We start from the raw sequence: 12784 nt of genomic DNA, 5'->3' as shown, positions 1-12784 counted from the left end.
CCTTTATTGCTCCATTGAGTATTGTCTTTTATTATTATTTTAAAAGGAAAACTCAAAAGATTTGGTTTTGTTCATGAAAACTGAAACTTTCAATGCAATTAGTAATTCCCAAAAAAGATGCTTTTTCAGAAGTTTTTATGATGATACCCCTTTTGGGCTTTGGTTAACTTTGGGCCCCTATGTGCACTTCGTGCGCTCCTTGCCCCCAGTGTGGTGTGCAAAAATATGTCAAGTTTTGATTTGATTTGGTTCTCTCCAATTGATGGAGTCATCTCCTTAGTCATGCATTAAAACAGTTCTTTTAAGTAAAAGATTTCAAATGCTATGAGATCATACGTTTTATGAAAAAAAGGTTCTTTACAAAGAGAATTCATGGCTGAACCCTTTTTTATTGACCGGGAAGCATAGTATTTCTTTATAGAGTCAGCCTTCACAGATTTAACTAGATCTTCTCCATCCATTCTAGATAACAAATAAAGCTCCTCTCGAGAATGTTTTCTTTAACAGGTAAGGGCCCTCATTGTTTGGTGCCCATTTACTTTGATCCTCTTCTGGTAAAGGCTATATTCAGTACAAAATCTCCTTCATGGAATCCTCGAGGTCGGACCTTCTTATCATATGATTAGGCCATCTGTGATGATGAAAGATTGCAGCTAATCTTTTTTCACTGATCATATTCAACTATTCATATCTAACTTTTACCCATTCCACCTCTTCTAAACTTAGAGTCTACCAATACTCTTAATGAGGGGTTTTCCACTTCTAAAGGCATCATCGTCTCCATTCCATATACCAACGTATATAGGGTGGCTCCTATTGAGGTTCAGACTGCGGTACGGTACGTGTAAAGGGCCAATGGCAACATTTCATGCCAACACTTGTACGTGACTACCATCTTCTAAATAATCTTCTTGACATTCTTGTTTGTAGCTTCTACCGCACCATTCATCTTTGGCTTACATGGCAAGGAATTGGGATGCATGATTTTCCATTTAGCGCAGAGTTTTATTATCATCTTGCCAATTGAATTTCTGGGCATTATCAATTATAATCTTTTTCTGGTGGACCATACTGACAAATCAAATCTCTCTTAATAAATTTCTTCACCACTTTTTGCCTCTACATCATCCAAACATCTCGACAAAGTTCTGTCAGATGATTTCTTATACAAATTTTCCCCATCAAGATTGAAATCCATTGCCAACATTCTCAAAGTCTTCTTGTTGATTTTGGATGCCCCCATGGGATATGTCTGGTTTTTTGGATGAAATTCTTGATATCATAGTACCAAGGGTTTCCATTTATTTCCCTCTCAACTGAGCAACCATTAGCTGGGTTATTTCTGATATCAATGTGTACCAGTTGTACCTTGTGCCTAAAGTCTATTCTAGCCATAGAAGTTAATGTGACCAAAGCATCAGCAAAATGTTTTCCTTCCATTCCTAAATGTATTCTTGGTAAGGTCCCAACTTCTAGTCCTTGGTTTGCCCCTTTTCCTTTCACTTGGCAAACAATCAAAATAAGATATTGTTGTTATCGCACCCATACACATTTATTTTTCTAATATTCAGCTCCAATGCCACCTCTAAAACGAGAATGCAAGCTTCATACTCCTATGTTGTTATTGCACCAAAACTGCAACTTAACTAAAACCAAATACTACTTTTTATTAGGAGAGATTATCATTGCACCAGCTCTGTTACCACATACGTTTACATCACCATCAAAGTACATAGTCCACCAATCTAATTTCCCTTCCTCAACTGAAAGCACATCTTCATCAGGAAAATCAAATTTTAATGACTCATAATATTCTCTAGCATGGTCAGCTAGGTGATCGACAATGACATTCATGGCTTTCCTTATCATATATACTATGTTGTACTCAGCTAGTATAACTTGCCATTTTGCAAATTGGCTTGATAGATAGGGGTGGATTTAGTAGGTACTGCTTGATTTTCTCGAAAGCTTCTTCACACTCTTATTCCACATTCCAAGATTCTTCTTCCTTAACAATTGAAGATGGGGTCATAAGTTATGGTTAATTGGGATATCAATCGAGCAATGTAATTCAACCTTCCCAAGTACCTCCTTACATCCTTCTCAGTCTTGGGAGGTGGCATAGATTGAATAGCCTTTACTTAACCAGGATCCACTTCCATCCCTTCGTCACTCATCATAAATCCCAATAACTTTCCAGATTTCACCCCGAATGAACACCTTGTGTGGTCAAGCCTCAACTTATGATTTGGACATGATTCTCTCCTTCTCTAGGTTTAGCAATCATGTCATCCACGTATACTTCAATCTCTTTGTGCACCATGTCGTGAAATAAAGTTACCATGGCCCTTTGGCAGGTGGCCCTAACATTCTTCAACCCAAATGGCATGACCTTGTAACAAAGGTTCCCCATGGTGTTGTCTTTACTTATCCTCTTACGCCATTTTTATCTTATTGTAGCCCAGAAATCCATCAAAATATATGGAGTTATATGCTGCATTGTCAACTAACATCTCTATGCGTGGTAGACAAACCTTGATTTTATCTTTCTTTTTGTGTAATACCACTATGTTGGACACCCATTGTGGATATTTGACTACCTCTAAAAAACCGGTGTTCCACTACTTTTCAATTTCTACCTTTACTTTTTCTTAACCGATTTGTATCCTTCTACTAGTGGTACCATATACAAACCAGGCACATCCTTGTAGGACCAATCAAAAATATCTATATAATCTCGAAGTAACCCACTCTTCTCTTTCTTTAGGAGTGATCATAGTCCATATCTTCAATTTTTCTCTTATTTTTTCATCGCCCGCATCTATGGTTTCAAGTTCCTCTCTGGCGGGTTTCCAAGCTTGTTCATGTTGTCCTATTTTCATCCACTTCTTCCTCTTCTATAGCTATTATGTATTCTAGAGTTTGGCCATTCATTCTCGGCGTAAAGTGTAAATGTTTGTTTTGAAAATATCCGATTTGAAAACGGAAAGTGATGTGTAAAAACATCAAGATGAACTTTTGAAAATGCATGATCTCATTAAAGAAAAAAATTGTCTCAAAACATTTGCTTGAGCAAATCGGTTAGGTGCGCAACATCATTCCAGACTCCTTCAAGCTTTCTTTGGTACTGAGCTTTTGGGTTTAACCTTTCTTCACTTTCCATCCTTTTCTTTGTCGAGTGTTGTGGATTCTAGAAGGGGGATCTATGTTTCTAGGTCTGATGCGTGCATAGATGTATAAGAAAATGCATGACATAATGCATGATTGTCATAAGAATGCTTTGTATATTGGGTATGGATGCAGCCTTCTAGTGAACGAATAACAGCCACCACCTTATAAACATAGGCTCTCTTGTCACATTGCTAGGAGTACTGCCTTTCAAGTCGTTTGCTTGAATCATGCTCACCAAGAGACAGATTTTGCATAAGAAGATGGGTCAACATCCTTTTCATTGATGCTTGATAAGTTTATTACTTTTCCTCCACAAACTCTCTAGCCAAAGATAAAAAGGCAAAACCGCGATTCTCAATCTTCCCTAGAAAGGCATCGGTTTTAGCTAGGCTTCGGCGATAGCGAATGATGTCCCTTCCCACTTTTCATGCATTGATTCTAATAATCCGAGTATGTGCAGCAACTTCGTCCATTTGCTCATCCGTCTTGGTCAGCTTTTCTATGAGCAACATATTGGTTTTGTTTAAAGCAGCATTGTTAGCGTCGATTTGATCCTTGTATTTTTCCATTGCTGCTAGCTTATTGTCCAAATACTTTTTATCCTTTTCACGCTTCTTGTCAAGTTTTTATCCTCACAACTTTTTATCTCATTCTTCTTAACCACTAACTCCGCTTTAATAGCCTTAAAACCTTTCCTTTTACTCTTCCTTTACAATCTCCATCAAACGGTTTTCCAACTCTATATATTTCTTATTCAAATCCTCATACTTCCTAATCCTATCCATCAGTTCGAATTGAACTTGTGAAAATTTTTCTTGGGTATATTTTGTGCTTCCTTGGCAATCTTTAAAGTCAACCTCCATTGCTTCAAGTTCAAAGCAACTTTGCATCCAATCCAAACTAATCCCTCCTAGCTCCTTCTCACTTCTTTCCTAGCAATCTTCTCTTCACTTAGCTTTAACTCAAGTTTTGTTATTCTCGCGTCTCTAGATTGTGTTTGTTCATCTAGAAATGCTCTTCTTTTATCTTCTTCCAGCAATCATTTCTTCCAACATTGCCTTGTCTTCTCAACTCCTCTTCATTATTGTCCCTTTTTCTCTTGATAGGCTTTTCTATAATTTGGGGAGATTTGACTCCTACACAAGGCATGGCTGAAGCAGCTAAGTCTCTCGATCTTGCATATCCTTCACTTGCACTTGGATCCTTTAAACCTTCTATCTCAACCAAAACCAGATGCTTCCAATCTTGTGTGATGATCTCCACAACTTCTTGTGCGATGGGATCTTTGAACAAACCAAAGAATTAAGCAATTCCCATAGTCCTTGGAACAAACTGCATGCCCCCAAGTTGCCTTACCACAAGGGCAGGAGCATAACTTACATAACATGTGATCCCTACCAAAGGCGCCCAACGTTTCTGTCCACAACTCATGAGGACTTTCACTGCCGTTACCCACAGGGCTCTCCACTTGAAATCACTATTAGGCAAACCTTCTAATTTGTCAATCCAACCCTGGTTGTCTAGATCTTCCCATTCTTCTTCTTCTACCAACTTCAGGGGTCTTTGGGTGAACCACCAAAAATTATTGAAGACATGTTTTTTTTGTTTTGATGTGGCTAACCATCTAGATATACAACAACTGCATGCAACATCTCATTGCTCCTTTTCCAGTCTTCCTATAGTGGTTAAGTGTCAAGATGGTTTCAGCTAAATTAACAGCCACTGGATTGATTTGTGTATTCTCATACTCTACATAAGCAGCAGCGGCCTCCAAACTCACTAAACCTGTCTGACTTGGGAACAACACAAGGCCAAAAATGCCCAAGGCAATCAATCTCTCTTGTTCTGATCCTGACTTCTTTTCCAGCTCAATTTCTAGCATCCTCCATTTCAGACTGGTATCATTCTTTCCCAAAACTTTTTCCAAGTTGGAGATTCTAAGCAGTTTTGACAATTCGGGGATTATCTTGTCAAATCTCAAAGGAAAATAAATCCTATACAAATTGTTTGGAAACTCAATCAACATCCTATATTCCTTCATAGTGGGACATAGGTCTATGCTTCCAAAAGAAAAACACTGGTAGTCTAGATCTCCAAATGAACTAAGACTCGCACAGCTGGGCTTAAAACTTCTACCCTTGCAATTTCCATCAAACGTCTGTATCTACTAAAAATGCATCCTTATCCACATTCTGAAAGTGAGTCGTTAACTTGTTCACCTCATTCATAATGCAATTCAGGTTCTTGATTGGTGACAGTTTCTTAGCATCGCTTCTAAGGCAATCTCTTTCAGTCAATTGTGACATTTCAGAATTTTTTTCATATTCTATGATGGAAAATTTAGCAATGGTGGCCATTTCATTCACAAGTCCTGGGATTCAAAATGCCTTAGGTTTAGACTTGTTTTGATGCAAAAGATATTATGGAGCATACAACCTTAAGGATAGGTTCTAGTTCCTTTACGTGAGACATAGGGTAGGTTTACTACTTGGTCTCTAAAAAAGGGTCTCTTGTTGTCCCAGTGATCGCCCTCGTAAAGGCAATATGGGGGTTCAGCAGATAGTGGGATGGCACATGTACCAATCACTATCAGTCTAAACACTCAGCAAAGAGTTGGGGTTTACACAAACTTAAACCTTGACTCAAGTCATAAGGCAAGCTGCTAGTCCCCCACCTAACTTAAAGTTTAATGTGTGTGCTCTCGACAAGATAGTAATAATACAAGTGATGCATGATAGGCTCTGCAATAAAATCTATATCCATATCCGATATACCATGCATGATAGGATGTAAAGATGCATGCTAAAGCTTTTAAAAAAAGTATCATTCATAGTAAAAAAAAACAACAACACATGGCATAACAAAAAAAAACAATTACCAAGCTTAGTCCAAGGGTCCCCAGCGGAGTCGCCATCCTGTCGCACCCTCCCGAGAGCTCGACATCGCGGCGACACTTCCTCCGTAGCGGGGATTCGATGTTGGGGTCTTTCTGTTGTGAAAAAGGGAGTCGCCACCTAGTATTATGGTCACTAGGAAACCTAACTGGTCTTTCAGAGATTCTAAGGCAAGGGACTGGTTGCGTAAAGGGAAGGTTTTAGCACCCCTAGTACGCCCTACCTAAGGTAAGCTGCTTGGTGTTTGATTTGCCTTATAAATGTTATGGTGTTGATGTTCTCTAATCCCATCAGTTTCCTAGGATAAGTCTGCTCTGATGAACGAAATCTAGGGTGCTTTAAAAACCTATTTTTTGTCTTGTAAACCGTGGAGTAAAAAAAATTGAAATGTCCTTGATTATAATCAAGGCTTCTTTCAAGGATTTGTGCGGATTTATTATTCCTAGAAAATTATTTTGGATATTTACCACTCCGGGTTTCTTTATCCAAATATTAACAGTGAATAATAACAAATTATTTCTAATAATATTTTGGATATTCGTCCTTTAAGGATTTCTTTATCCAAACATTAGAGGTGAATAATAGATGAATTCCCCCAAAATAAGATTTTAATATTTTTTGGAATATTGGCCAATACCCTTTGGAGTTTTACAAACATGTTGTAAAATCCAGAAATGCAAGAAAAACGATTTTTGTTGTGTTTAAGAAATCCATGCGAAAACACATTTTCAAAACTTCAAATATTTGTTTTTTATTTACAAAAAACGTAAAAACAATGTTAGGGTATTAGCCATATGCAGGAAAGCAAAACAGTTTTCATTTTATATTTTTTTTTTATGTCTCGACGAAAACCGGGTATTTTCATACCGGACTTGTATCTTTATAGTACAAAAATACAACCTTGCAGAAAATCACAGATTTTTTAAATACATCTTTGAAGAAAACTTTTTGAATGGGCCAGACCCGGCCCAAAAGGAAAATGGGCCGAAATCAGCCCAAAAATAAAATGGACCTACTTTCTACAGGGCTGGACTCAGCCCAGCCCAAACCAAACCACATGACTGGTTACTGTTCACTGTACACAGTAACACGTTAATTAATTTTCCAGTTACTGTGCACATGCACAGTAACCGGGTAATTATTATTCTCACCTTAACAAAGTAAACTGCATGCAAAAGACCACGTTACTGTTCAAGTGAATTAAATTTCACTTGAACAGTGCAAACACGAAGCAAAGAATGCTCACGGTGCGGGAGGTGAAGAGAACAGACCTGGGAACGAACGGATAACGGTGGCGAAGGCTTGCTGGCTGGTCGATCAGTGCTGCCGTCCGCTTCAGCTTTCCCCCCTTTATTCTCTGTTGGCGTTCTTCTTCTGAGTTTCCTCCTCTACAATCTTCGATCCTCTCTCTTTCTTCTGGTTTTCTGCACTTCTTCTTCCCTGTTTCTGCAGGTTTTATATGCAAGAAAATGAAAGCAAAGACCAAAAAAGATGATGAGCTGGTGCGGTTGGTGGTGTTGCTGCGGCTGCCCTTCCTCCTCGTTTGTGCAGCTGCGGGTGCGGTTGGTGGTGTTGCTGCGGCTGCTCTTCCTCCTGGTGTGGCTGCTGGGACGAAGGAATGATGAGCTGGTGCGGTTGGTGGTGTTGCTGCCACTGCTTTTCCTCCTCTCTGGTGTTGCTGCTGCTCTTGCTTATGGCTGCTCACAGTGGTCGTCTCCTTCACGGGTGGAAGAAAGTCTTCTGCTGGCATGGCAAAGGATCGGCACCCTTGGAGTCTCGGTTTTCTGCTCCTTTACTGTCCTTTGGCCTCCCCTCTTACTTCTCCATCTCTGTAATGAGCTGCTGTTAGCAGCGAAGAGGAAGGGAGAGTGAAGGGCCGGCGCAGGAGCGGGAGCTGCACCCCAATCAAACAGAAAGTCCACCTTGCTCTGGGCATAAGTCGGCAGCAGGAATGGATTGTTGGGCTACATCAGTTGTCCATTGGCTATCGGCTATAGTGCTACTCCATTCCCTAGCAGAAATCTCGTAGTCAGTGGGAGGGAGTGCATAATCAGCAGCTGGAACTGTTTCCTCCTCTTCCTGTTGCTCTCTCACTATTTGTCAATCTCTCCTCTGCTTCCTTACGAACCCTGTCTGTCTCTTTTTTCGTTTTTTTCGAAAGGTTTCCCAACTCTCTGTTTCTTTCTTCCTACGCTGCCCAATTCCCCTTCATGTCTCCCTCCATTCCTTTTTATTTTTCATGTTCTCCTCCCTTCTCCGTTTCCTTCCTGTTCTTCTCTTCTGTATTCCCCTCTCAACAGTTCTTGGCGTGGCTGCTGGGATGAAGAATATGATGAGCTGGCGATGGCGTTCTTCCCTCTGTTTTTGTTCCTGCTCCTTCTCTGTTTTCCCGTGGGCTGCTGCTTCGTTGCACCGCTGGAGGAGAAGGAACTGCTGAGAAGAAAATGGTTGCTGCTGCTGTGGGGTTCGGTGGAGGCTGGTCTTAAGAGAAGCTGCTGGATCGTGGGGGAGAATCTGGTGGTGTTGGGAGGAAGCTGGCGATGCCTCACGGTGGTCAGGAAGGTGGCGGTGTACTTCCAAACGGTGGAGGGAGAGAGCAGAGAGAGAGGTTACCGTTCTTCTCTTCCCCCCTGTTTTCCTCCTTTAACTGCCATTTTCTCTCATTCAAAACTTTCCCCCCCTTTTAGTTTTCCAGCCCTCTCTCCCGTTTTCAAAAACTCTTCTCCTCTTTTCAAAAACTCTCCTCCTCCTTTCTAATTTTCCAGCCCTCTCTCCTTTTCAAAAAACTCTTCCCCCCCTTTTGCAGCTGCGTCAAAGGGGAGCGGGGCAGCAGCATGCGCATGGGGAGCAGGGGACACCAAGCCAGGGCAGCCTGCGCTGCTCCCCACTCCTGAGGGTCTCGGGCAGCGGCATGCACATGGGGTGAATGGTGTCTACACTATTTTGGGGTTTTTCTTTTTATTTTTTATTTTTATGGGAATCCAAAAATGGGTTACAACACTCTTGATCATGTCCAAAAACGTATTGCCTTCAGTCTTTTTGGACTAGATTTTGGTCCTTTGTAAATATATTGTATTTTAAGTATTGTCCGCTTTTTTAAAAAAGAAAAATTTAGTTAGGCATGCAAGCCTAAGGTTTTTTTATTTTGAGCCAAGCATGTGAGCCTAACATTTTTTTTTTCATATTTTCACTAACTGTTTTTTAACAAATTAATTTTAATTAATAACCTTTCTCTGTTTTTTTTAAATATTAAATTTAAATTTTATAAATATTAATTAATATTTTAAATTATTTCTATAAGTTCATAATACTTCAAAAATATTACTGTAATTTATTTTTAAATTTTTCTATTAATTTTTAGATAAATAAGTTGTATATACATGATGAGTTTATTAAAATAAAAACCACTTGCATATGACAATCATTATTAACCTTTAAGATAAACAAAAGTAAACATATAAGACAATAAAAATAGCCAAAGCAAAATATTTTCTTTTACATCTATCTTTTACTTCATATTGTGGAGATTGACTTCTTGCTTTAGTATTTAATAGTTTACAACTATTTTCTAATTTATCAATTCATTTATTTTTAATATCATTTTGTTAAGTGTATATATCATCCTTTTGTTCTTCAATTAAAAAAAATCATAATACTGGAAAACACATCTTTAATATTGATATTATGTCCTCTTTCATTTTGTTAAAAATTGACTTGAAAACCTATCGACAATATAATATCATTGCGTTGTCTAGTTATAAAAAATCTAAAAAGCATGAGGGATTCATTATGCAAATTGCATTGTGAATTCCCTTACAAAATATTATGGACTCACTATTCTCAACTTTTTTTCATTCAAATACTTTTTTTTTATTTTGCCCTTGTAGGACCAGATTATAGGCCAATTTAACATATTACGAAAGAGTAATATTAAAAGATAAGGGACCAAAAAGAAAAAAAATGAGGGAATGGATATCTTTTTTCAACTTTGGGCATAATGTTCGTTGTGAACCTCATATGTCCTCATTATAAATATTGGGTCCCTTTAGTTTTTTAAACTTCAAAAAAAGTTAATTTTAGTTAAAAACTTTATTTATTTTATTTTTAAGTCATTGGTTTGAGAGAAGAGAGAGAAAGTCATTGAATTTCGACAGTAGAGAGAGAAACTCAACATCGACACTGGTTCTAGCCACTAAAATGATTGATCTTGGTGTTAATAGGTTCCATTTGATGATAAGAGTTCCACTTATGTGTTTTTTCACCTTAGAATTTCCTAAAAAAACTAGATCTAAACTCGGGAGAAGCTTTGGTTTCGAGTTGATTTAGAATTTTTGTAATTTGTTTTTAGTTTTTTAAGGTCATTAATGAGTTTATATTGATGTCTAGGGTTGTTTTAGATGTTTTGAGTTAAAATGAGTTTCTAGGTTAAAAAATCATCAACATGATATTTCAGCCATTATGGTGGTTGAAATCTAAGGAAAAATAAACGACATGTCTTCTACCTTATTTTTTTTCAAAAAACTTTGGGGTGGAAGACATATCATCCGCATCATTACCAATTAAAAAAATGAGCCCCCTCGCGCGAGTCTGGCTTGTCAAGCCTAGCAGCGCCTAATTTTTTTTTATTTTTTCCTTCTAATTTTGCCTTTTTTAATTGATATCTTTTTTTAATTTGTTTTTTAAATAATTTTTATATTTATATTATTTATATTATGTATAACCTTGCATAACATTTTTTCGTTTTATTTTATTTGGTCAATTTCATGTGTGTTTATTTATATTATTATTTGATTAATTAAAAATTGATTTTAATAAAAAAGTTATTAAACACAACTGGGTAATTGACTTATGTTGCGAGATCAAATTTATTGATCTACAGTTGTTTTTAATTTTTCCAGCTTCATCTTTAGTTATCATTAATGACCTTTTTTTTCATTTCTTGACATAAACAATTCTTGATTTATTTAATTAGAAGTATGCATATGTTTTTTTATTCGCACTTATAATTTTTTTATTTAAGAAAACACGTCAGAAAAGCCTGCATATTATGCATATTAATTTTTTTTATTGAAAAAAAATATCTGACTCGTCGTAAAGCACGAGTCAAATAATTAGTTAACAATACTCTAAAAGTCGTGGGGGAAATATTATTTCACCACGCATTCTACACACACACACACACACACTTATGGGCACTATGGATTCATTGAGTCCATGATGTTTTTTTTTTTAAAAAAAATTGACATGTAAAGACCTAATTGAAGGCTAATTTAGTTGAAATTTTGAAGGAAGGAAAAAAATAAAAGACAAAGGACCAAAGTGAAAAACACGGAGGAGATGAGTGGAATTTTCAAACTTTTTGGTGAAATATTCACTTTAATCCCTATACCTTTTGCATTATAAAAATTGGGTCCCACCATTTTTTGATTTTTTTTTTCTTAAAATCAATTGTGGTACAAACTTTAGTTTCTTTATTTTTCAGTCCTTGATACGAGAGAGGACAGATAAAGTCCTAGATTTTAATAGTAGAGAGAAAAAATTATTGTTGACATCAATTTCGAACATTAAAATGGTTGATCTTGATGTCAACATGTTCCATTTGGTAAGGGGAGTTCCACCTTCAAATTGCCCAAATCAATATATCTGAGCTCAAAAACATTTTTGGACGTTTCAGGTTTTTAGACAATTTTTTTTGAGGCCACGAATGAGTTTATCAGGGTATTTATGATGTTTTCTCGGTGTTGTTTTTGGATAAAAACATTGGTTGAAGAATGAGTTTCTTTGGCAAAAAAAAACCTTTTTTGATTTTCTAGCCATCATGATGGTCGAAAAATAGAAGGAACAAACAATGTGTTGTCCACCATTTAAAAAATAAAATTTAAGTTAGCCAAACACGCTGGGCCTCCCAAGCCAAGCCCGCGTGCCAAGTAATTTTTTAGGTTCATTGATTTTTTTTGGTCATTTTAGTGTTTTTTCATTTCAATTTCATTATTTAATTTTGATTTTTTATGTTGTTTTTTTTAAATAAAGTTTTATGATGTTTTTATAGAATATCATTTAATTTAGTGCATGAACTGTTTTTTTTTTTAATTTCTTAATTTGATATATTTTTAACCCTTAAAAAAACATATCATCATATTAATTATTTATCTTTTTTTATTTGAGTTAAAAAATTTTCTTTTTGTTATTGGATTTTAAAAAAATTAAGTTTATTTTTTTGTTTTAATCCCACTCATTATTGTTTTAAGAAAAGAATTGGTGTAAAAAACTCTCATGCATCTAGTTAGTATATAATTAAATAAAAAATAATATTAAAAATTAATAATTATTAAATCAAGTTGAATCCATTATCGATTTACTGATTTGACAAGTTAAATATAAACATCTAATATTTTTTTATTATTTTTTGAATTGAATTTATTTGTTTTTAATCTAATTATTTAACTTTTGCTTTTGCATTTGCTATAAAAAACATGTAAGATAAGTTTATATATTAATTATTTTCTAAAAACAATATATTCGACCCAATAGTTAGTTAAATCAGAACTTGAATAGGAAAAAACATTAATTTGCTACTTTTAACTAAAAGATATATGATTGTAGATTTGTAGTCGTTAGATGAATCAGGCTTATCATCCATTACAAATTTATACGAGCCTCATCAAAAAATGATATTGATATTGAGATGCAGCCCTTTTTTGAACGTGGGCTCACGTAGA

Source organism: Populus trichocarpa, chromosome 1 (genome assembly GCF_000002775.5).
Source record: "Populus trichocarpa isolate Nisqually-1 chromosome 1, P.trichocarpa_v4.1, whole genome shotgun sequence".
Taxonomy (NCBI): domain Eukaryota; kingdom Viridiplantae; phylum Streptophyta; class Magnoliopsida; order Malpighiales; family Salicaceae; genus Populus; species Populus trichocarpa.
Note: the sequence above shows the minus strand (reverse complement) of the source record.